Raw genomic sequence first — 26,907 nt, forward strand, 5'->3', positions numbered from 1 at the left:
AGAATTTATGTTCTTCCCGCTGAAAGAGTGCTTGTAAGCCACAGTAGGCCTGAGGCGGTTATGGTGACAAGCCAATTAATCAAGAATGTAAAACTGATTAGTTCATTGTGAGTTATGCCAGATCCAATAGCTCTGATCTGTTATGACAGAGGCATTAGGCATGATATATTTATTGTGAAAAGCATATGTTAAAGCCAATAGGCCTTTTGGGATGTATTTTCCTTTGACTGAGTTACAGCCTGTAGTCAGGAATTGTCTAGCACAGATTTCCCCAGAATATTTTAGTAGGCAAGGATCTAACTGACAATGTTTTTTATAATTTCATTGGTTTTTGTGACCTGGATTGATAGAGCAGCTCTCTGCAAGGGTTTATGTAATCACTAGAAAATGTGCTGTAAACAGAGGTAATAAGAGAGAGGCTGCAGCACTGTAATGAATCAGAACTCTAAGGCAGTGCTGCAGTAGGTTAAAGGAGGCTGTGCCCACACATCTCTCCTGCTGGATCCCCTGTACATCATGGAGTATTGCTGCTTTAAAGATCTGCTCCTATTTGTTATTCATAGTGCTTGCACCACGGATCGGCGGCTTCATAGAGGTTGTGGACACAAATTGTTTTTTGTTGTCAAAGCCCCCACGCTGCACTTTCACATGCATTAAGGCTACGCTACTTTCTACAGAGGATTTGACAAACAGATTCTTTTTTTTTTGTAAAAGCCCCCATGCCAAGGTTTCACTTAAATAGCTGCCGCACACCTTTTGTTAGATGCTGATGTTTTACAGAAAGGGGCGCGCTTCATGCACGTGAAAGTGTGGCAGGGGGTTTGACAACAACAAACTATATTTCCAATGTAATAGGCCTTGCATTTGCAATGCCAATAGCGCAAACTCTCGTAAATGCGAGACCTATTCCATTGCAACTGCTTGTTCAATTTGTCACCCCTCATCCCATGACCCATTGCTCTCCTGCCCCTTCCTGCCCTTCTCTCTCTAAGCAGTAAAAAAACAATGGTTTGGGTGTGGCCAAAGGTCCAATAATAAAGTGATCCTAAGGAGAGCACTTATGGTTGGAGAGTTGAAGATTAATTATTTTAAAGGAGCAAAAAAATTAATAATGTACATAGGGACATAAGTCAGTTCAAGTGAAACATTTATTTCCACACCAAGTATTCAGGTGCTCACACAATAAGTGAAAGGGGCGTGACGTGCAGAGTGATGGTGAAGTTTAAAATAACGGCATCGCATTCACGTATTGGGGTACCCTTGTTTTTCTTAAAACTTCTCTCTAAGGCCAAAGTGCTACTGCTCTGCTGTGTGCATGCATGTATTTGTATGCGTCATTACAAACTGCTGCTATTCGGCTTTTTGTTTTTGTGGCTCCACAATGGCCTACAAACATTTTAGTATGGTAAAGTAAAATGGAAGTTAGTGCGAGAAATGTCAATGCAGACAAGCATTGGCAATGCCGATAAGCCTGTCACCAACTTTTATAGACAGACCTTCTGACTTTGCCATTGTCATTGCTTGTTAGGTCCAATGTGTAACATCACTTACTTAATGGAATCAAGCTCGCTGACCATTTCAACTCATTTTAAACTAAGGCGAAAATATTTCGGGAAAGTCACAGCAATTGCACAAAGCTTTGACTCAAATGATGCAAAAGGAACCGTCCATGGCCCTCTTCACATTAGTCTTAGGTTTCCAGCAAAGGGTAAGGTACATCATGACACAATAGTTCTACAGCACATTATCAAACAATCTCTCCCAGTGTTCTACCACGCATAATCAAACAATCTATGTCAGTGTGTCTAGACATTGGAGGGCATGGAGGACCCTGTAATTTTAACAACCCTATCTGAATGTCCACAATGTGATAGATTGGAAGTAGAGTTAAACCTCAGTTTCATGAGACATTGCAGTTTTGTGACTGAGCCGGGGAAATTTCACGAAGACAGAATAAACAATGGTTACGGAAATAAACAAAAAATATTCCACTTTACTACATGTCACAGAAATATTAGGCATTGGGAGGTGCAGGGTGAAGACAAGAGGGATAAGGGTAACATCCATTTTGAACAAGATGGTGATTAAGCCCAAATTGAGGCCTTTTTAACAAGAGTCAGGAAAATGCACTTGTACACACCATAGAAAATTACATTTAAAGACAATAGTACCATATCACTGTGTATATGTGTTACACGACAAGCCTCTCGTGTAACACATATACACAGTGATATGGTACTATTGTCTTTAAATGTAATTGCTGGGATTCAGGGAAGAAAGATGGTAGAAACATGTACTTTTTAGATGTTCCCTTATTGCGGGTAGGTGGGAGGAGTTTACATCGGTTCCCTCCCTTAAATAGTTCTCCTTGGCAGCAAACTGGTGCTTGGCTTTCAGATTCGTAGAGTCCTTAGTCCACGCCCTTCCTATCAGTGTTCCTGTTTCCTTAGGAGCCCGCTTCGCTGCTCTCTGCTAAGTTTCCTTGTTCCTGCTCCCCTCTCCGACCTTTTCCTCTGGGCTAGGCTGCATTTTGAGGGTAATCCCTGGACCTCCAAGTCCCTGTCTCTGGTTCAGAAGCAGTCGCGAGTTTGTTTAAATTAAACGCGACCGCGGCAGAACGGCAACATTGTTGCTTTGTTAATTCTCCCTAACGCTCGGTTAGAGCGATTCACTTCCCCAGCGCCATAAGCGTGTGTGCTAGTGCAGCCGGATACATTGTTTCTAGTATTCGCGCCCGCCTCGCTTTGTGAGCAGCTGAAGGTTATTTTTGTTACACGCGCAGTGGCGCGTTACTGAAATTCTTTTGAGGAGCCTCACTGTAATTTCTTGGCACACTTGTTGTGCATGAGGTATACTTTTCGGACACACTTTTATTTATTGAAGCTATGCCTCGTAGGGTTTCTAATGCTTGAAGAAGTCCACCTCTCCCTTTGTGTATTCTCTTTCCTTGAGCATTATTGTACACGAACCCCTGGTTTACTCCTTTTGCTATATTCTTCTTTGAACCTCCAAGTCTGGTTATTGGGGCTTGTAGCATTTCCCTCTCTTTTGTGACCAACGGTGACTCCGCCCTCCTGTTATTTGCCTGGTGGATATTACTCACCTGTCCTGCTGATTCTACAAAGGCCCAGCTGACTCGCTTTTTAAAGCGTAACGAGATGTCCAGCGGGTAAGAGGGAAACAGGGGAGCGCATAGTCACCTTAACATTAGACTGTATGGTAGTCTTACATAACTGTGAGAGAATAGAGAGTAATCACTCTTGTTGTCTTTATTGTCTTTGCTACAGGTTGTTTTCAGCTGTGCCCCTTAGGAAACACCCGCTGGGGGAATCAAGTGAGCGCTTCCAAATCTTGTCCCCACATCTCTCGGGGTCTGTCTACTGTTAGAGTGTATAAAGGATCACGCTTCAGTGGATAGCACTCGAGAGTGTGGGGGTATTCTCGTCGTTCCTGTGGATTGGGGCTACGACTGCACACAGGTGGGTCTAATCGGCGACAATATGTGTGATCAAGTGAAAAAATTAATTTTGCACATTGTTAAAAATGCACAAAAATCCTTAACTTCCACTCTCTCATCTCTCTCTCTGTAATCACTTAAACACATAATTATTCAAATTAAGTCAACGATTATAACACAGTCTGCACCACTTTCTGTTCTTTTCAAGTTAAATCTTCCATCACCTTTAGCTGGTTTTAAGCACGATCCTTACCATCCACCATTGTAAAGTCTTTTTTTCCTATTGGAGGTTTCCCTTGCCCTAACACTCACATTTTAGTAACAAATATTACGAGAATTTGAACAAGAGATATGCCTGATAGAGCGCAATGGTGCTCCTTAAATTGTAGGGGTCCATCATATTCATGAGTAGTCTGCACCTACATTTATTTCTTTGTTGTGTTAACATTTGGTCATTAGGATGTACTTTGTAATAACATGTGAAAGTGAATTGTTAGAATTATTACATGCCACTTAAAGAAAAACGTGGCAACTGTGTTTTGAATAATGTAATCTTTCTGCAACTGCTTAACTAAGTTGCTCATTTATAATGTAATGAATAGAGAGAAACGTGCACTAGATTAAAGTTGTACATGGATGTGGCAACTCAAGTTTAAATGTGTAGGAGTTATAGGCTGCTCATAATGATTAGCACATTCAATGTGTTTATGTAACATGATGATTTAGAAATGCTTAAGGAAAACTGTTAATTTATATGTATTCTAGTAGGGCCTATGTGCTTCATTCTTATGTTGGCCCATTTCTGTAGGCCTGAAATGTATTCTCCCTGACAGCTCTCATAGTGGATTAAAGAGATGAATTTAATGTGTATGTTGGATTTGTTCTGTTCTCACGTTTCTGTTGCAGGTGAAGAAAGCCGTCTTTGTTAGTTAGAATAACGGCTTTTGTTTTAGGAGTTAGGCTCAAGGAGGAGAAGATACATTTATGCAAGAATGTTGATAATTGGGAGTTGGTGTTCTTTCTCACAGAAGGAGGCCTGGGAATCAAGTTCATTGAGCCAGGAGCTGGAAATATCGCAACTAAATGGAAAATCACCTATGAGAAGTGCCTAGCAGGATGAGGTGACTGAGATGCGAGCAGTGGGCTTGTTTTACATTTTGCGTTTTGAATTAGGAACAGTGCCCGGGGGTTGAGTCAACAGAGGAGGTGAGGAGATCGATGGAGAGGGAAGGAGCATCTTAGAATCAGCTCTGTAGCATTGGATACTTGACCCATACAACGTGAGTGTACTTCTTAGGAAGTCTTCACGTGCTGACACCTTTTCCTGATCTTGCTTGGGCAATGCTAAGTAGGGATGTCACAGTAGTAGTAGCGTAGGGATAGACTAATGCTTTTCCCTTATTCACCCCAAATGAAGACAGATCTCGATGTGGGAGCAATCATTGCCTACATTTTGGTTCTGGAATTTGTCATTCTTTTTATGATCCAGCATTTCCATCTTGCTTGTAGATTCGGATTTGTATTAGTTCCAATGAACTTTAACAACCTCGTCTTGAGGTGTCTGTATGTCCAGTTATTTTTGGCTTTGTAATAAACCCACTAACTTGGAACTTGGAGTCTGTGATTCTTCAGAGTCATGGTTCTTTAAAGTTGTTGAGTTTGTCTTAATGAGTTACTTCTCCCCTCTACACTTCTCAGCAGGCAACAAAGATTCATTGACCAAGGGTTCCAGTGTAAATTTGTACAGAGGAACCCGGCCCCATCAGTTGGTAGCAAGAGGATGGTTGCCTCTGCAGTGAGGGGAGGAAGTTAGGGAAAGTTATCCATAGAGCCCCAAGAGCCCAAAGGATGAAAGCAGAGAGGATCGAGAGCGGAGGACGACGGAGTTTGGTGGAGACCAACGGAGTGGCGGTGTGGCAGGAATAACGGTTCACAGTGGAGTGAGTATGAATGGGGATGTGTGTGTTAGATTGTGGTGATGTTTTGATTGTGTGATGTCTTGCGGAGCTGGGGTGAGAGTCAAGTAATTGTGGTTTTGGGCCAAACGCATGCTGTCCATGTGAATTGTTTAGGTTTTAGTGTCATGCTCGACGAGTAGCCTAAGATCCCAGGATAGGTTTGTGGTGTAGGAAACACCAGTGCCATAATTGACTGACCAGTGTTGTGGGAGTCGTGGAGCGCTATCGACAACCCACTCGTGATAGGGAAATGTATGTGAGAGAGTTTGATAGAGTCGTGTTCAAAGCTAGTGCAAAAGGGCGGACCACAGCGATTAAAGTGGCTGACACAGGTCGTGGGTCACTGTGTGTGAATGATTTTGAGTGATTGGATCCTATTGATTTGTTTATATGACTGTCCAGCCTTCGTGGGCAGATGGTCTGAGGTGACTGTCCGGTCATTTTGCAGACAGACAGTTGCCGGTGGTGAGGCAGACAATTAGGCAGACAATTACTAGTGAGACTGTTCAGTCGTTTCGTGGATAGACAGTCGGAGATGTGAGTGTCCGGTCGTTTGGTGGACAGATAGTTACTTGTTACTATGAATGAGGTGCGTGAATGTATAAGGAAGAGATTGTGAAGAAAGATGAACTCCTGTGTGGGGAGGAAGGAGTGACATTGGAGTGTGCCGCGCTGTGATAGTTCCGTTGGTGTAAAGCTGCGCTAAGATTGGTGGATTGTTATCAGGAAGTGGAAACGAAAACATCTTGTGGGCATAAGAATTTGATTCAATCATGCAATGTTTTAGAGTATTAAGAGATCTTTGTAGGGGAGATAGAAGATTAATAACTCCAGTGGGTGAGGAAACACCACCTGAGGATACTCCAGCTCATTACATGGCCACAAACGAAGAACTTCATACTATAGTTTGGCTCTAAAAGTGGCATAAAATTACTGAAAAGGAGAGAGATTTGTCTTTTCCATGGAATGGTTCATTTAGGTTAGAGGTGCGGTATCAGCTAAGGGCAGTGATGTCTTCATTGCGACTTCCACTCAGACAAACACAGTTTGAGGCATTAGATGCATGGATGAGAGCAGCACAGGCAAAGAAGAGGGAGTGAAGTCAAGGAAGGATGAAAAAGGCAATAAAGGCATATCAGGAAGCATGTTGGGACGCACAGTTGAAGAAGTGGAGAGTAGACACTATTGAAGGAAAGAGACTATTCCCACTGTTAGTGAAAACAGGAGATGCTCAGAAGAGGAAGGAAGAGGACGATAGTGACACTGATAATAGTTTGTTAGATAGGTTGCTAGCAGAGCATATGCCGCCATACAATCCGAATTCAGAGGAAGAAAGGTGAGCGCTTATGGAGGGAATAGAAGAGTGACAGGTGAGTCCTAGTGCAAAAGTAGTGGGAAAGATTTCAACAGGAATGGAAGGAATAGGGTTGCAAGCATGTTGGAGTGTAGAGATGAATGGAGTTCACACTGCTACACGGTTACCGGATGCTCTTACGGTGCCGCTCACCATTGTTCCAATAGTGTTAGTGTAAGAAGAAAGGCAGGCAAAAATAGTAGTCAAATGCAGCCAGCAGTAGGAGAGGGTACCAGTTCTGGAGGAAATGCTGCAGGGAACGAAGGTGGTTCATTTTTTAGACCTGTAGAGGCTAGTACTCCATTGCCAGCCAATGCAAACTCTTCCAGAGAGCACATTGAATTAGAGCGATAAGATCAGTGTGGCTAGCAGATTCACGGTCTGACGTGAGGATGTGGGAAGCCCTAGTTAGGGGTGTCATGGGGAGGATGACAGGAGGAGTTGATCAAGGAGTGTCTGGGAGGCAAAATGTCCTATGGAATGTGGCTGAAGGGAGCCACCGCAGAAATCAGAGCAGTGGAATTGGAGAACTGAGTAGTACATTGAGTCAGGAACGATTAAAGCTGCTATACGGGCCAAGGTGCTGGTCATAGTGAGGTGAAAGGCAGATGAGATGATAAGAGGAAACTTGCCTCTAGAAAGGATTAAACTCTATGAACAAGATGACCTGTTGTTTGTGGCAAAGGATATGACCCGAAAGGCATGAAGAGCTCATTAGAAGTTGACAGAATTAGCACAGAGGTATGATGTGGGTTTGTCCAAAATGAAAATGTTACGGGGAGGCCATAGGCTAAATTACAGTGATCAAGAATTGAAAGAGAAAAGAGTGATAGGAATGAAGACCCATATTCGAGAATTGATTTTAGGGATAAGTGCATGGAGGATGCTTGACAAATGGGAGTAAAGGTGGTCCAAGAAAAAGAGTATCAAAAAGGGCATAGGAGATAAGCCGCCTGAGGGGGGACAGCAGGAGTAGAGGCTTACCCATTGCGAGACGTACCGAGTGGAGGGTATGTGCATGTGCCTTGGAGCTGGGGTGATTTAGCAGAGTTTACAAACAATTTTCCTCTGCTGAGAAAAAAGCCTATTGAGTGGTATAAACAAGTCGATCTCTATGTCAACATTTCAAAAGTATTGTGGATTGATTTGAATACCTTTTGTTGACATTGCGGTACCAAGTGATTTGTGGTCTGCTTGTAAAATTGCTGTTGAATGGCCAACTTCGGAACCTGAATGAGACCTCATAATGCATGGCCCTTCACCCATAGTCATGAAAAAGTTTGAGCAGGTAATCACATGGTTACAGTCCAAAATCTCACTACAAGATATTGATTGGGTTAAAATAGATCGAACGACCCAAGAGCCCAAGGAATTAGTTCACGCTTATTACGAAAGGCTCCTGCAAGCCTTTTAAACAGTACAATGGTTGGACACTCTAGATTCAAAGGACATGGGACAGTTTGTTTCCAAATTTGTTTTAGGACTAAGTCCAGAGATTAGCTTTATGATCCAATAGCATTTGATATGTTGGTAGAACAAATCTGTGGATGAGATTCTGCGATATGCCATATATTGCAGTGATGAAGTAGACTCGAAACATAGGAAGCTCAAGGATAAGCTGATGCTAGTCCAGATGAGGAATGCGGAAAGGGTGGACCAACCACAGCCGAATGAAGGAATGCTAGGACGAAGGCAGGGAAACAATCACAGAGGAGCTCAGAATGCATCAGGTCAGGGAAGAAGGAAATCCGTAGACCCCAAACCGGGGGTAGACTTTGGCACCCTAAAGAGAACCACTGCATGTCATTATTGTCACAAGATAGGGCATTGGAAGCATCAGTGCAGGTCAAATTCAGCTAATCAGATCCCATATGAGGAGGTGGAGTATGTACCTGAGGTTGTAAATACAGTAGTAAGGCCCAGATTTGTGAACAGAGGAGGTAAGACCTCCGAACCTTGGTCTAGGTCCACTCTCTCCCCGCAACTCCGCTGTGCTGTCTCTTGCCTCCAGACCCTGACCTCCTCTTTCGGAGGATCGAGGCTGCTGCCCACTCCTGCGCCTGCTGCCCGCTCCAACTGGGACCAGACTGCCTGCAACCACCGTAACCTTTCTCAGCAGTTTTTATTCGTAATTTTTTCCTGTTGTGCCACTGTTATTGTGCCCATCTGTGTCTTGCTCTAATTCAACTACTGTTTTTATTTTCTCATGACTGCCTGTTCCTTGCACCTTTTGCCGCTGCTGCCCCTGCAGTCCCCTCCCCCCGGAATTCCCCCCCGGAATTACCCCACTCCCGCCTCCCAGCCTCTACTCCTTCCCACCTCCCCTACTTAATGGTGGATGCGCCCAGCCGAAGGCGCGCCAAACGCAAGCACGTCTGCGCCCATCCACAACCCGACCGCGGCCAGCACCAGGAACCCTGGACCTCCCACTACACATCGCTACAACACCACCACCCTCCTCGCACTCAACCCTGGAAAACTTAGAGAATGCCAACAGGCCTCGCCGAACACGACCCACGGCCGGTTCTCCTGCCTCCACTGCAGCCAGACCCTCAACGCCACCCCAGCCTCCAAAACCACCGACGCCAGCACCTGCGACACCCTAAAATGCATCCCCCTCAACTTACGCTCTGTACACAAACACGCCATGAAAATCTGGAACCTACTTGACTCTCTCTCGCCCGATATCGCCTTTTTCGCAGAGACCTGGACCAACGCATCCTCTGCCCCCGACATCAGCACAGCCATCCCAGAAGGATACAAGATCCAGAAGAAAGACTGCCCCAACCACCCAGGAAGGGGCCTCGCCATCGCCCACAAGAGCACCCTCCATCACACCACCTCCAGTGAATCCTTCCTCTCTGCCGAACACCTGCACTTCCAGATATAGACCACCCTCAAATCCACACTTCGAGAAACCCTCGTCTACAGACCCCCGGCCTCCGAACACCCTTCGCCACCACCATCACCGACTTCATCGCACCCCACGCCATCGCCTCAACAAACTACAAACTAATTGGAGACATGAACTTCCACCTCGCCAACCCCAGTGACCCCAACTCCACTATCCTCCGTGACAACCTCACCAGCAAAAAACTCGTCAACACACTGACCCACAGAGCAGGACACGCCCTCGACCCCATCTTCATGGCAGGAAACAGAGTGCAATTCAGCCACACAATGCAGCCGCCATGGGCCGACCGCCACTGCGTACACTTTGCCATCAACAAACCCAAGGCACCCAAACCAGCCACACACCCACCACGAAGGAACTGGAGCAAGTTTACCAATGAGCAACTTAACTCCACCCTCACCCGAGACTACCACACCTGGGCACCAGACACAAACGAAGCAGCCAGAGAACTCCACACCTGGATCTCCAACTGTGCAGACGAGCTTGCCCCGCTACGCAACCCCAACAGACAACACCCCAGGAAAGCCGCCTGGTTCACCACTGCTCTCCAAGAAGTCAGACGCACATGCAGACGCCTGGAGAAGAACTGGAGTAACACCAAGACAACTGAAAACCACACCACTTACAAGGATGCCATGACAGACTACCACAACCAGATCAGAGCCACCAAGAGGAAGTTCATCCACAACAAAATCCTGGCCAACTCCAAGGAGTTTTTCAGTGTCATTCAAGAATTCACCAACCCACGCAGCGAAGCCACAGACATCACCCCATCCCACGACCTCTGCGACAAGCTTGGAACCTATTTCCACCTCAAGATCAAAAACCTCTACAACAACTTCATCGACCATCCATCAAGCGCCACAGACGGTCCCGCGCCCCCCAGAAAGACCAGCCAGCCCACCATCTCCAACTGGACACCGATCACGGCCAAAGACACTGCCTCGACCATGAAAAGCATCCAATCGGGGGCCCCCGCCGACCCCTGCCCCCCTCACATCTTCCCCAGAGCCGCGGCCGCCATTGCACCCAAACTACAACGCACCATCAACACCGCATTCAAAACAGGCACCTTCCCAGACGACTGGAAGCGCACAGAAGTCAGACCCCTGCTCAAGAAGCCCACAGCTGACCCCACTGACCTCAAGAACTATCGGCCCATCTCGCTCCTCCCCTTCGCAGCCAAAGATGCAGAGAAGCAGGAAACTGACACGATTCATTGAAGAGAATGTCGTCCTTGACCCGTCCCAATCCATATTCTGAAGCAACCACAGCACAGAGACCACCCTACTCGCGGCCACAGACGACATCTGCACCCTCCTGGACCAAGGCCACTCTGCAGCCCTCATCCTACTTGACCCATCAGCGGCCTTCTACACCGTCTCCCACTGCACACTAGTCGCCAAACTACACGGCGCAGACATACAAGGAACAGCCCTGGACTGGATCCGATCATTCCTCACCGGAAGAAGCCAAAGGATCAGATTCCCACCCTTCCTCGCCGACCCCAAGAAAATCACCTGCGGAGTCCCACAGGGTTTATCCCTGAGCCCCACCCTCTTCAAAATCTACTTGGCCACCTCCCAGCCATCGTCAGACAACACGGCCTCAACATTGTATCCTACGCCGATGACACCCAGCTCATCCTCTCCCTCACCAAAGACCCCACCACTGCCAAACTCAACTTCCAGAAAGGAATGCAAGATGTAGCAGTCTGGATGACCAACAGCTGCCTGAAGCTCAACACCAAGAAGACAGCAGTCCTCGTCCTAGGTACCACCCCTTCTGCATGGGACAGCACCTGGTGGTCGACCGCCCTCAGAAGCCAACCTACTCCCTCAGACCACAGCAAAAACCTCAGCATCGTACTTGACTCATCACTCACCATGAGCCAACAGGTCAACGCCGTCACCGCCAGCTGCTTCAACACCCTCTGAATCCTCCACAAGACCTTCAAGTGGATCCCCCCTGATTCAAGGAAGACAGTCACCCACACACTCATCTGCAGCAGACTGGACGATGGAAACACACTCTACGCCGGCATAAACAGGTCCCTACTCCACAATACAGAACACCGCCCTCAGACTCGTCCTCAGCATCCCTTGACACAAACACATCAGCCAACACCTACGAAGTCTCCACTGGCTCCCGGTGGAGAAAAAAATCTCTTTCAAAATCTTCACTCACCCCTACAAATGCCTACAGAACAATGGACCCAAATACCTCAATGACAGAATCAACTTCCATGTACCCAAAAGAAACCTCCGATCTTCCAACCTCGCACTGGCCAAACCCCGCGCATCCACAGAGCCAGAGCAGGCAGAAGATCCTTCCCTCACATTGCAGCCAAAACCTGGAACAAGCTACTGGCAGACATCAGACGCGCCCCCTCCCTGAACACCTTCAGGAAGACCCTCAAGACCTGGCTCTTCGACTAATAAGATCTGCGGCCCCCCCTCAGTGCCTTGAGACCCTCACAGGTGAATAGAGAGCCTACAATTCCCTGATTGATTGATTGATTGGTTTGAGTCCACAAGTACAAGTTTCTCCGAGAATCCCCCAGGAATTCAGACATACCAGCAGATCCCATTTATCAAGACATTTGCTGAATTTGATTCAGACCCGTTGCTATGACGTTGCATGAGGAGGGAAGAAGACATTACCCTAGGAGCAGTCTTAGAGGTAGACCAGAGAGGACCGTATGTGGAGGCAGCTGTTGATGGTCATCACATCACCTTTCTGATTGATACTGGTGCTACCCGTTCTACTGTAAGATCTGCAGTAGTCCCAAACCTACCGCTCTCCGGACAATCGATCCAAGTCGTAGGAGGTGCAAATAAGAGACTGGCCAACTTATTTACCGACTAGATACATGTGATAATAGGAACTTTCCATGATCAACACCAATTTGTGGTGTGCGATTCGAGTCCAGTCTGCTTGTTAGGTCGTGATCTTTTGTGTAAATTGAATTGTACCATCTATTGCATGCCCAGGGAGTGGAGTCGCAGACTAATGATGATGACATTGCATTCAAAGTGGCGAATCAGGATCTCTGCCTAGAGATGTATCTTGCAATGACAGTTGAAAAATTACCACTCGATTGGAGAGACTCAGTTTCCCTGGATGTATGGGATTTCGCCGGGGAAGAGATAAGATTGATCAAAGGGGTTGAGCCAGTTAAGATTCAGATCAAGCCAAATGCTGAGTTCCCAAGAACGCCCCAGGACAATCTGATGCCGGAAACAGTGGCAGGATCAAGCCTGTAATTGAGTCTATGATCGAACAAGGAATCCTGAAGTTGATAATGGGGAGCCCTTGCAATTCCCTTATAATGGGACTGCAGAATCCAAGTGGGAAGTTCGTAATCTTGCAAGACCTGTGAAAGGTCAGCACGAAAACAGTTCCATATTGTCCTGTGGTACTTAATCCATCAGTGATCTTATTTCAGATCCCATGTGAAGCTGAATGGTTTACTGTGATTGATTTGTGCCAGGCATTCTTTTCGATATCCCTACATGAGGAAAAACAATCTTTTTTCACTTTCCGTTTGGAAAAGTGTGTGTTAACGTGGTGTCGTATCCCACAAGGGTATACAGAGAGTCTGCCAATTTTTTATCAGATTCTGAAAAAGAACCTTGAGAGTTTGGCACTGCCACAGAATTCGGTTCTTGAGCAGTACATTGATGATCTTTTGATTGCATCCGAAACGGAAGACGCTTACAGAATTGATACTGTTGCCTTTTTAAATCACCTGGCAGAAAATGGTCACAAGGTGTCCCCGAGCAAGTTATAGAACTATTTGACTGAGATTCAGTCTTTTGGTCATCGCATTGAGAAAGGCAAGAGAAAGGTGTCACTATACCGTATTGAGGTGATCATGAACATGACTGCACCTACCACACAAAAGGAAGTCGGGATGTTTTTGGGAATGGTTGGGTACTGTCATCAGTGGATTCCCAACTTCTCGCTGAAGGCAAAACCTCTGCAGAGATTGACACACAAAGATGTGGTTGATCTTATACCATGGGATAACGACTGCTTGGTTGCCTTTCTGGAGCTGATAGAAAGCCTGTGCTGCGCTCCGGCTTTATGAATGCCTGATTACAACAAATCCTTCTCACTATTTTGCTGTGAGCAGGAGGGTTGAGCACTATCAGTACTCACACAGATACATGGCGGTGTCCATAGACCAGTTGCTACTTCTAATCTATCTTAGATCCGGTGGCCTCAGCGTTGCCCGGATGTCTCAAATCTGCTGCTGCAACAGGTGTCAGCATTCAAAATTGTGAAAGTAATGTGACGGGTCATTATCTTACTGTTTATGTTTCACACTCAGTTAAGTTTCTGATGACGACAACCAAGACACAGCATTTGACAAATAACAGACTCACACGCTATGAGCAGGTCATACTTGCCTAAGAGAATGTGACTCTGAAAAGATGAATCCTGCTACTTTGATACCTCTTCCAATTTTTGATGGGGGAGATTGTGAGGAACATGACTGTCTCGCTGTGACTGAACTTTGCAGCAAGCCGAGACCTGACATTGTTGATGAACCTCTGCTTGAATCTAATGAAATCTTCTCTGTAGATGGTTCATGCTTAAGGGACAATGTGGGTAATCTGAGAGCAGCATTTGCTGTATGCACCAATTCTGAAGTTGTGGAAGCTGCTTGTTTACAAGGAGTATACTCTGCACAAGTGGCTGAGATCATTGCCTTGACATGTGCATGCCTGGTTGCTGATCAAAATCTAAGTCACCATCTACACCAATAGCCAGTACGGATTCGGTGTGGTTCATGACTTTGGACAGCTGTGGTCACCAGGATCACCCGTCAGAAATTGGGAATATGCAAGACAACTGTTGGAAGCTCTGCAACGCCCAAAGGAAATTCCTGTGCTGAAACGTGGTGCTCATGGGAAGGGAAATGACTTTGTGATCCTCGGCAATAAGCATGCCAATGATTATGCACATTTTTGTGCTGAACAAGGAGGCATTTTCACTGGGGAATACATGTGGGAGAGCACAGAAAGAACCGAGCTCAGCCTGATGTTAACCATAGAGGACACTGGGGATGAGATCAAGCGTCTGCAGGGAGAGGTGCCAGGACAGGAAGAAGCTGGTTGGATGAAAGCAGGTTATGAGAAAAGACATGCTGGTATTTGGGTTTCAACTGATGGTCGAGCAGTGTTACCAGATGATTTACTGAGCCTTATGGCGATGCAGTTTCATGGAACAGTTCACATTGGAAGGGACGCCATGGTGCGAGTGTTCACACAGGCGTGGTTTAACCCACGGTTCCCTGCATTTGCTGAAGCAGTGTGTCACAGATGTGTTACGTGTCAACAAATGAATGCTGGAAAGAAAACTTTGGTTGCATTGAGTTACATTGTGAGATCTGGGGTACACTTTAAGAGGATCCAGCTCGATTTCATCATGATGCCCCGGTGCAGTGGATTGAGGTACATCCTGGTGGGTAGAAGCTTATCCAACAAAGAGGTGAGATAGTTTAACAGTGGCTAAGTTGCTGCTCAGAGAGCTTATTCCTCATTTCAGGTTTCCAACCTCATTGGAGTCGGATAGAGAAACAAACTTCCATAGTGAGATTATAAAGCTACTTGTGCTGCATTACAAGTTGATCAGAAACTGCATTGTAGCTACAGGCCCGAGGCATCTGACATAGTGGAGCAGATTAAAGGAACTCTCAAGATTCGAATGGCAAAGGTGTGCTCGTCCACGTCCCTGAAATGGCCTGATGCATTGCTCCTGGTGCTGATGAGTATTCGTAGTATCCCCGATAGGAGGCAGGTCTCTCGCCCAATGAGATCCTGATGGGAAAGGTGATGCATTTGCCAGCAGTGCCATCTACAGCCTTGATAAACATCACAGATGATTTGATCCTTGACTATTGCAAAGGACTGGCTGACATGGTTTGTTCTGTGTCTCACCAGGTTGAAGCTGCGGCTGCACCAACCTCGAAGGATCTGTGTCATGACTTGTGCCTGGGTGACTGGGTGCTCGTTCACAGGCACATCAGGAAAAGCAGTCTTGAGGCTTACTGGAGAGGTCCGTATCAAGTGATTCTGGTGACAAATACAGCTGTGAAGTGCGGAGGCTAGCTGAACTGGATTCACGCCTCGCATACCCACAGAGATTCAGGACCCTTGGAAGAAACAGCTCCTCTCCCAGAACACGGCCACAGGAGAGGACAAGCCAAACTGTGAGGGTTGCAGACAGAGCTGGTTGCCCACCAGAGCAAGCTGAGGGGGGTCACGGTACACAAGGCCCAGGTATTGACTCTGAAGGAGACGGTAAAGTTGTGAGTGGTACGGAGTCAGAGTCAGCTGAAGGAACTGGTGCGCAAAGTGGTTGGGTGCAGGGAAGAAGAGCAGAGCTTGCAAGTGAATTGTGGTCTGTGAGACAGAGGAGGCTAAATTTGAGGCCAGCACCTGAAAGAGATCTTGCTCCAGTGTCTGAAATGTCTGAATCGGAGCTGAGTGACGCAGAATAAGCACAAGAAAGCCAGAGAAGATGATGAAGAGCAAGGGTGCCCTGCCAGAGGTACGCTGCCCCAGAGTAGACTTATTTGATCACAGATGCCGGGAGCAGTGGGGAACGGGAGACCGAGGTATTCACAATTAGTCAGCAGAACCCCAGAAATGAAAATTGATATTGAGCTAGTAGTCACTGGACTGGAAATTGAGGGGGTGCTGACAGTGACTGTGCCAAAACCTCCGATCTTGAGAACAGTGCGAGTTCTGATTCTGCGAGATTTATCCTTTCCAACTTTTGGGTATCAGCCACCAGCACAGGATATTGCAGCTGTTTGTCTAGAGATTCTACAATGTGTCATTATTGAAATTGGTTCTTAGCTTATAAGAGACTGTTTATTGAACCGTGAATTGTGAATAAAGCCTTCTTTACAAGAAGATAACCGAGGCCCGAGTGGAAGAAGAACAAATTTAGGGACTTTCCGTAGAAGAAGAAAGAGGGTTAAGGAAGTCTTTTTGAACTGTGTAAATAAATGAGCAACAAGCTGTGAATCAATATCTACAACATCAACGAACTGTGTGTGTCCGGGTTGAACAGCAATCTAAGGCAGAGAAAGAGACTTTGTGTTGATGCTTTTCCTCTGCTAAACCGGCAATATAAAATGGAGTCTCGAAATTAGAACCGTAGGTCTAAGTGTGTGATAGGTACACTCACAGTAGGAGTGAAAATAGTGATAACAGTAGTTATTACTGTGTATGTAAAAAATTCACATGATGCAGAAGTTGAAGGGGGGGGGTGCAAGGGACAACCACACCTGTGACTTCAAGCATAACAGAGGGTATCGTAGGAGCTGAAAAGGCTATGCTAGATCAGACTAGTCGTATGCTACACATAGATTTGTCTAAAGGTGATTACACGTTTAATGCTTATGCAAAGCTGCAATAAGAGTATGTGAGCACAATGGATGTGAGAGATTGCTATGTGTGTATGCAGTTGCCTGTATCTGTGGAGGATGGTATTCATTATTACCACCTGCTTTTAACGGTAAACAGACATAATATCGAATTAAAAATATCGCCAGGACAGAATATCGAGTTTTTAATATAAAATGGACAGAATATCGAATTGCCAAAATATAGTGGTAAGGAATATCGAAAATCAGGTAAGAAATATCGATTTAAATAATACAGAAGTAAGTAATATCGACAGTCATAATATAGTTGTTAAAAAAATCGAATTTTTTATAGTGTATTAAGTGTTAGTATATGTGTTAAAAGTATGTATTAATTTTGGAATGTATGTTTGAATATTTTTAAAGCAATGAATTTTATGTTAATTAATTTATGTGTAATTTAATTCCGTAGCGGGTTGTGGGTTTATAGGGGATTAGGGTGGGAAGTAATTTAATTATAGTACATTAAGGTGCCGATTCCGATCCTGTAAAACCCGGGTACGAATGGTCGTACGGAGCGTATTCTCCGTACGACTCGTACCCGGGAAATCCTCCTTACAAACCAGCAAGTACGATTCGTACAGAAATACCATTTCCGTACGATTCGTACAAAACTACGTGCGGCTAAAAAAAAAACACAATTCAGATCCGGGACATCGTGTACGTGACGTCCGGACGGAGTCAGGCAGCGTTTTACGGCCCAGCAAGTACGATTCATGCCTACGTCACTCCGCACGGCTCATTTTTTACGGCAGCCAAAAACTCCCGAGAAATTGAGGACGACGCGAAGAAGGAGCACCTGTATGCGACGGACAGCCATGGATTCCATCCTACGTGTAATCCCGGCCCTCCTAGCCTACGACCTGGTGCACAGAAACCGACGCAGATGCCGAAGAAGGTCAGAACAACACCCATGGTCAAAGGGGGGGGCGAGGGGCATGAAACTTAACCCCTACCCAAATTATACCACATATATCATGTACATACAGTACATCCAGGGTCTGGTCACCTCGGGGGGCGTGTCCACCAATTCCTGCGTCCCGCTACAACGGAAGTGGACGTGGACGCGTCCCGTCACCACAACAATGGTGGTACGGCCTTTACCCACGCCCTCAGAGCGTGGGTATGGGCCGTACCCCTACATCACCACAACAATAGTGGTACGGCCCGTACCCATGCCCTCAGAGCGTGGGTACGGGCCGTACCCCTACGTCACCACAACAATGGTGGTACGCCACATGTACCCCTACATCACCCCAACAATGGCGGTACGGCCCGTACCCACGCCCTCAGAGCATGGATACGGGACGTACCACCATTGTTGTGGTGACGTAGGGGTACGGCCCGTACCCATGCTCTGAGAGTGTGGGTATGGGCCGTACCCCCATTGTTGTGGTGACGTAGAGGTACGGCCCGTACCCACACTCTGAGGGCGTGGGTACGGGCCGTACCACCATTGTTGGGGTGATGTAGGGGTACGGCCCGTACCCTTGCTCTGAGGGCGTGGGTACAGCCCATACCACCATTGTTGTGGTGACGTTGGGGTATGGCCCGTACCCACGCTCTGAGGGCGTGGGTACGGGCCGTACAACCATTGTTGTGGTGATGTAGGGGTACGGCCCGTACCCACGCTCTGAGTGCATGGGTACGGGCGTATCACCATTGTTGTGGTGACATAGGGGTACGGCCCGTACCCACGCCCTCAGAGTGTGTGTACGGTCCGTACCACCATAGTTGTGGTGATGTAGGGGTACAGACCGTACCCACGCTCTCAGAGCGTGGGTACGGACCGCATCACGAGTACCCAGTACATTAGTGATACAAGGCGTACACACGCCACGAATGTTGTCATAGGGCCTGGTGCAGCATCTAACCAGTATATTGGGGTGTGTGTATGCCCAGAAGAGCAGTGTACTGCACCAAGGGTGCAGGCAGGTGGGTGGGTGTCTGCCTAGGATTCACATCATTGGACAGAGACATGTGAGGGGTGGGTGCCTATCACTCCCAGCAGTGGACAGAGACATGAGGATGGGTGCAGAGGACTCCCAGCAGTGGACAGAGACATGGGGTGGGTGCAGAGGACTCCCAGCAGTGGACAGAGACATGTGAGGGGTGGGTGCCTATCACTCCCAGCAGTGGACAGAGACATGTGAGGGGTGGGTGCCTATCACTCCCAGCAGTGGACAGAGACATGGGGGTGGGTGCAGAGGACTCCCAGCAGTGGACAGAGACATGTGAGGGGTGGGTGCCTATCACTCCCAGTAGTGGACAGAGACATGGGGGTGGGTGCAGAGGACTCCCAGCAGTGGACAGAGACTTGGGGGTGGATGCAGAGGACTCCCAGCAGTGGACAGAGACATGTGAGGGGTGGGTGCCTATCACTCCCAGCAGTGGACAGAGACATGGGGGTGGGTGCAGAGGACTCCCAGCAGTGGACAGAGACATGGGGGTGGGTGCAGAGGACTCCCAGCAGTGGACAGAGACATGTGAGGGGTGGGTGCCTATCACTCCCAGCAGTGGACAGAGACATGGGGGTGGGTGCAGAGGAATACCAGCAGTGGACAGAGACATGGGGGTGTGTACATCATCCTCAGATGACCACAACTCCATTGGGGGTATGAACGCATCCCCGATGTGCGACTATGTTGAGAGTGCCATAATAACACATCACTGACAGCAGTGTCCCACTCCCATGAGGATGGATGTCCTTCCCCCAGTGCATGACACACCACATGTGTGTGTGATGACAAATGACACATGCATACCCACCCCTGGCGGATGCAGCACAATACACACACTGAGATTATGCCACAAGACTGTATAGTCAGGTTAAAGCCTACTAAAATAAGAGAGCCAAAGGGAACACACACTGTCATGCACATTCCAGGACTGATAGGAATGTACAGATGCTGGGACAGCCACCAAGTTGTTGTCTCCCATGGAAGGAATACGGTGGAGTTCCCACAGATACAATGCCCACAATTGTGAGTCAGGTGCCCAAATACCCTGCTGAACAAGTAACATATGTGTGCTAGGCTGGGAGTACACACATGCATAGTGCGTACAAAGGACCTTTTCTACATGAAGGCATGGCAACATACTCTATACACAAGTACAGTGACTACCAAGGATGGCACAGACGATGCAGGCAGAGACATTGCTCAGCAGGCATGGCCATAGTTGAAGGGATCCGTCACCCACCAAGGAAATGTAGACACAGGTCAGCACAACAATTGTGCAACTCCCAGCAGGGAAGATGACAGGTGCCACAGGGGAAGGAACACTCCTTGGGACAATGTATTCAAACACAAATATCATACACGACCAAAGAATCTTTGCAGAGACCTTGTGATGGCACGCAGATACCAGGGTCCACCCCATGAGCAGCAGACTACAATATTTCCCAGACACCTAACACATTATCACCAGCCCAACTCATGGAGCATCAGCACCAAAATCAATACCAGAAAAGCAATAGTGTTCAAAGGAAAAACAAAATGCTTTATTCAGCATTAAATTAAAACGTATAAAAGGATACTATTTACAAAGGCCATAGGCCAGTCCAGATGCGAAGTCCTGGGGGGGGACACATGGCCACGTGTCTCCCCTAGCTTGCCTGCACATTAGACACTTCATGTTCATCGACTGGGAGGGGGCATCATGTGGGGAAGGACCAGGCACCGCAGGGACAGGAGGGGGAAGGGTAGGTGTTGTGGGTGCAGGGGCGGACGACTCCACCACAGGGGATGGGGCAGCGCCAAAGGTGGTGGTTAGCAGGGCGCTGCACACTTCCGCAAGCTCGTCCAGCATCTCCCCTGCACCCGAAGAAACCACAGGCCCCATGGAGGGGGGGGTCGGAAGGATGGGTTGCAGCGCTACTGGGGAGGTGGTGGACAGGGGGGGGACTCAACTCCCCTACCCGTGGAGTGCCTTGCCCGTTTGTGGGCTGGTGAACCAGTGGGGCTGAGGCCCAGCACAGCCAAGTAGGTCTCCTTCTCAGATTGTGGGGCAGGGGAGCCGAGGGGAGTGACATTGGAGGGACTGGGGAGTGAGGAATGCGGACTCCGACTGTGGCTGCGTGTCTGCCTGTGTGCTCCAGACCCAGTGGGTGTGCCTTCTTCCCCCTGAGTGTGCGTGACAGGAGGTGTGCGCTTGCCCTTCCGTGTTGGTGTGCTGCCTGTGTCTGGTGGGGTGCGTGCCTGGGAATGTCTGGGTGTGCTTGGGACAGGCATGGGAGTGGGGATTGTGGATGGTGCAGGGGTAGGGGGGGACGAAGCACTGCAGGAGACTCACTGCTGCCGTCAGTGACGAGTCCATGGACCTCAGCAACATCCGTTGGTCAGACATCGCTGATGACATGCCCTCCATGTACGACACCATCTGTGTCAGCAGTCTGGTGTGGCCATGGAGGACACTCAGCAGCGATGTCTGGCCAACCTGCAACTGCTGCTGAATGTCCACAGACTCGGCAGTGAGGGCAGCAGGGGAGACAGGGGCAGGGGGTGCGGTGCCTGGCACGAAGGAGACATGTTGTTGCCCTACACGGACAGAAGGGACCGGAGTAACTGGGAGGGCGGTGATGGGAATGGGGGGGCGGTGACAGATGTAGTGCTACTGCCAGCTGTTGGAGCAGCCTCCGCCCCCTCTGGGAGTTCAGCATCGGACCCGTCAGAATCGTAGTCGGTGTTGGTACTAGACAGGTCCTCTGCCTGACTCCCCTCGCCCTCCGTGCCACTTGCTGTGCCAGACTCGCCAGCACTGGTGGCACCGGTGCTGGATCCCTCCTCCACGTCCGTGCAGGTGTCTCCCTCGGTGTCCCCCGATGATGCTGTGGGAAAGGTGAAGAGACAGAAAATAATCAGACACCTGTATACATATGACACATGAGTCCAAACAAAATAGGTCACAGTGCATATCAGGAAATGCATCATGAGTAACATCTAGACTACTCCGCACATATGTAATCCCTGCACTCCCCAGTTGGTTGACACATCATGCCACTTGGAAACAATAAAAATTAGGACACAACAGCAAATAACTCGATATCCAATTATAAAGAGGATATGGTGTTTGGGAGCACAGCCAGACTATGAAGGCATGCCACCTCTTGTTCACTGTGAAAGAAACAGTGTTGGTGCACCCAAGGGCAAATAACAGACGCCAATGCTGAAGGTGTCCCCACACTCAGAGACCTGTGAGTAATTTGGAAAGCCAAAAGAAAAACATTGTGAACCCTTGGGAATCACAACACTTTACACAATCGACGAGTTTGGAATGTGTGAATGTGCCACTTTTTGATCAGAACACACATGTGCCTGTATAACAGAAGTCACACAATAAGGTGCACACAAAACTACATTTACACAGTCATTTTATGAGCTGGCAGCCTAAATCAAATAAGCCACTGTAAAGAAGAAATGGGGTATCAGTAAGTACATATACATGGCACCACGGTGGTCTGGATGACTTGACACTCGTAAGTTGGTATCAGCAACAACCAAGGACTTACCCAAGGCAATTATCACACACAGGTCAGACCTGGCAAAGAGACATAAGTTTTGGACATGTAGGCCTTGCCCGCACAACCCCCCCTACCTGAGACAATGTGATTGAGACAGAACAAGTACTTACACCTCTTAATCTGGGTTTACTAAAATGTGCATCAAGAACTCCTAAATGTAGTCAACATCACCTCGTGAGGCTGACCACACATATTAGTGACAAACAACCATCATCAGATAGTTGTACATAGACACACAGGCACTGGCCAGTGTGAGTATGCACAAGCCAAATGGGGTCACCCTGTACAGTGGACACATGTAGCACACTTTACGTAAATACAAATGGGGCCAGGGAACAATGCCACAGAGGACAACCTATGCTGAACACACCGAGAATGGCCACAGTGTTGGATGACACACATGATTCCTAGGAAAAGGTGTCTCAGGGGACTGTAGTGGAAACACTGCTCCATGGTCCTGGAATGATCTGACTGTAACAGGAGCAACCGTCCCGGCACTATGCATATCTCCCACTCATGCACATCATGTCTGAGGCCACAACATCGGTCATGCATGTTGCAAGTCTGTTCATTTTAAACCTCACACTCCTATGTTGAGACTCAGCATCAGTGCCAACAATTATGAACCCCCAAATGACTGAACAGGACAGGGCACAGGCAAGGTACCAACACATGTCACAGACCACCCCCACACGTGATGCAGCAAGCATTGTGCAATTGGATTACCTGGCAGCCTAGATGATCATGTGCAAGAGTGATTACACACAGACCAGGGAACACATGTCAAGGAGGGGAAGGGAGGAAGAACAGCCCCGGTTGACTTGGGGTAACAGGATATGCACTGCACATATAAACCCTGGCAGTGTATCCATGCGACTGAGCACTTCCTAAAGCTGGTGACACACAACAAACACACATGTACCTACCCCCTCCTTGCTGCTGTCCCTCCTGTAACCGCCTATCCATGTCAGGGAAGACCACCGCCAGGACACGCTTCAACTGGTGGGTCAGTCGTCGACTCCCGCCGTGGGGGCGTGGAGGTGAGTCCCCCATCAGGACCCGCGCGATGCTCCCGGTCCAGCACCGGATGTCCTGCCAGCGTTTCCTCACTTGGGGTAGGCGCCGACTGTGACCCTCCACTGAAGAACCAGAACCTTATGGGCCTGGCGGCGCAGGGTACGCCTTAATCTCCGGGGTTCTCCTGCTTAGCTACACAGAGACACTGGACACTCTGTCAGGCGTACAAGATCGGATTTATTAGCTGCAGCTAGCACAGTTATCCCAGAAGTACACAAGGTAGGTTCTCAGGAGACTGCCACTTCACTCCGTGGCGCACAATCTTAAATAGTACATAGGTGAAATATACATTATCCAAGAACACACCTAAAACATATAAAAGGAGCCAATACGAGAAGTTGGAAAACAGAACAGAACCAATAGGAAAAGTTGGAAAACAGAAGTATCGTGTAACTCGAAGAAGCCTCTCCTCCAACTGTGTTTGTCACCCCTCCCCACGAACTAATTCATTAACAGGTTTGTAACCGACTCGCAGGTGGCGAGATACGTTTGTGTGTTTTGGAGGACAGTTGTGAAACGAGAGAATACGAGCAGAGGACAGCGAAGGCCAGACGATAAGATAAAGTCAGAAGAGAATAGTGTGAACCAACAGATAGTTGAGACAGGGATTAGGAAAACCAGACGGGGATTAGTGTACTCGGCCAGTCCTAACACCAGCTTTGTAAATAGAGGCAGAAGGCTTATTTCGATACGATGCTGCAGGAAAAACAGAAAAGACTTCGTTCGCCGTGCTGCCTGAGTGAGGGCAACACAAAATGGCGGCGGAGCACAAAATGGCGGGTCGATACGATCACGATCGAAAATCGAATTTCCTCAGACCCTCCTTTTGCCAGAACTCAGGCAAGATAGAAAGACTCACGTTAATCTGAGTCAATGTCGATGGCCATGAGGTCATCGAGCTGTTGCTGTAGCATCATTCTAATATTCTCTGTTCTTTGTTGCTTGGGTTTAGGAATACACACAGTAGCACAGAGGTCGCAAATGGCGGGGCCACAGTGCATACAAAGGCAACAAGAGAAAATGATGGCTAAAACTATTCCAAGGAATGTCAATACCTTCCAACCCCATTTGGACAGTAGTCCCCGAAACCATTCCAATAATGACCAATCTCCTTCGTCTTGATGAATCGACTCAGAAGTTATATGTAACTTAGAAATGGCTTGGTATACTGTCGGAGCGTCATTAGATATGAAAATACAGCAACTTGACCCGATCAATTTACATACTCCACCACGGTCTGCAAGAACAAAGTCGATACGCCTGTAGTTCTGCTGTGATATTACTTAGGGCTCCTACAGTGATGTCTATAGTGGTTTCTACGACACCAACCAGTTGTCTTATATTTCTGCTATTGGCCATAGGACCCCAAAAGGGAAGAAATCCTTTGAGGAAATCTCCTCCCTCTTGTCCTGCTGTGTCTTTGGAATCAATAATCCCTCTGCCATATCTGTTTTTATGATGGTTTGCAGAAGCAGTGTATGTAGGAGGAAGAAGGAAAGCTATATAACAAGTACCAGAAAAACCAGTCGGCAACCACGTGTAAGCCCTATCGTGGCAGATAAAATACGTGCCCTGAGATGGTACTAGAGGTGGCGAATTCTGAGAAGAGTAAACATATGTGTGGGAACAGCTGTTTCTTTGTACGGTGTCAGCAGACTGACCATTTATTTGCAGACAGAAATTCCCCTGATGAGGTATAGTCCAGATCGGTGGAGATTTTCCTTGTTTAACCTTATCACTAAGGCTAGTGACATAATGGGTGACGTTCCAGTTAGTGTATGCTTTTCTTTCGTCAATGGAAATCTTACCATTCTCCATGATTTTAGCCATAGCTACCATTCCCTTTATCAATGAGATGTGACTAAAATCCGGACCACCAATATATGAACTAATGGGTCATCTGAATTTACTTTGATAGGCGTTGGAGAAGATAACAAAATAAGCCCAAGCGGAACCTTCATAGGAGAACGGAAGAACTAAATACGGCATCCCTTTCTCTGTGGTATGTGGCATAAGTCCACATACCCAACAGTCAGTTGTATTGATCACTAATTGATGTTGCTGTAATAACTGGATAAATGAATTATTGTAATACTCAGTTCTTCTAATGAGTTCATGTTGAGGGAGTGTATGAAATAGATGCGGAGAGATAGTGGAAGAAGAAGATAAAGAGATAGAAGTAGTAGGGACAACTTTTTGCTGCATGACATAAACAATCCAATTTATACACGCCAATAAAATGCATAATGATATAATAATACATAAAGCAATACCACAACGACTGTACATTATTTTACAATGATTATCTTTCATTTTATCTTTTCTCTCTCTTTCGCCTAATGTAGTTTCCATCTTTCTAAGTGGATGCTCACGGCAATCTTCCTCAATCACTTAGTTACGTTTGTCTGCCGTCCTATGACACTGCAAGTCCTGCAGGCCTATTGCCACTACTCAGGTCACAACCAAGACTCCTACCGTGACCGTGCAACCGGGATAGAATACTACATAAGAGAGAAAATCTTAAGTGTTCTTTAGTCTAGGTCTTAGGTTATGGCGTTCTTTGTCAGGTCTCGGAACAATGTTCGCGGATTTGTCGTATTCAAGCGACGATGTGGTGGTATCGCTTCCTGTAGAATGTCGTCGTCCTCTTTCTCCGACAATGTTCCATTCAGGCGTGCATCGCTAAAAGGTACAAATCGTGGAACCTTCTCGCTTTCAGAGTCTCTAATACCCTTACGGACCCTCTGATCAAAGGGTAGAGGCCAAGGCACTTTCTTACAATGCACGCCGTGAATCAAATTTTTCTTTCCTTCGACTTTTACCGCTGTTCTCGTGGTTAGAAGAACCAACCGAGGTTCCTTCCACTGAGGCTCCAAATTCTTCGTTCTTTGGAAATTCTTTACGCAAACCCAGTCACCTGGCTGGATGGAATGACCTGGGTCTGTGGAAGCCTCCGGCAAAGCACTCTGAACCTGTTGATGGAGAACACGCAATTTAGTCGTAAGGTCGTGCAAATAATCAATCAACATTGGATATGGCAAGTCTGAATATTTCTTAGGGCGAGGGACTCCCCATATATTAGCTGGGCGCCCAAAAACCACCTCGTAAGGGCTAAGTCCCAAACGAGAGTGCACAGCAGTTCTGGTGGATAGAAGAGCCAATGGTAGAGCATCGGGCCAGTT

The sequence above is a fragment of the Triturus cristatus genome, chromosome 11 (assembly GCF_964204655.1).
Source record: "Triturus cristatus chromosome 11, aTriCri1.1, whole genome shotgun sequence".
NCBI classification, from domain to species: domain Eukaryota; kingdom Metazoa; phylum Chordata; class Amphibia; order Caudata; family Salamandridae; genus Triturus; species Triturus cristatus.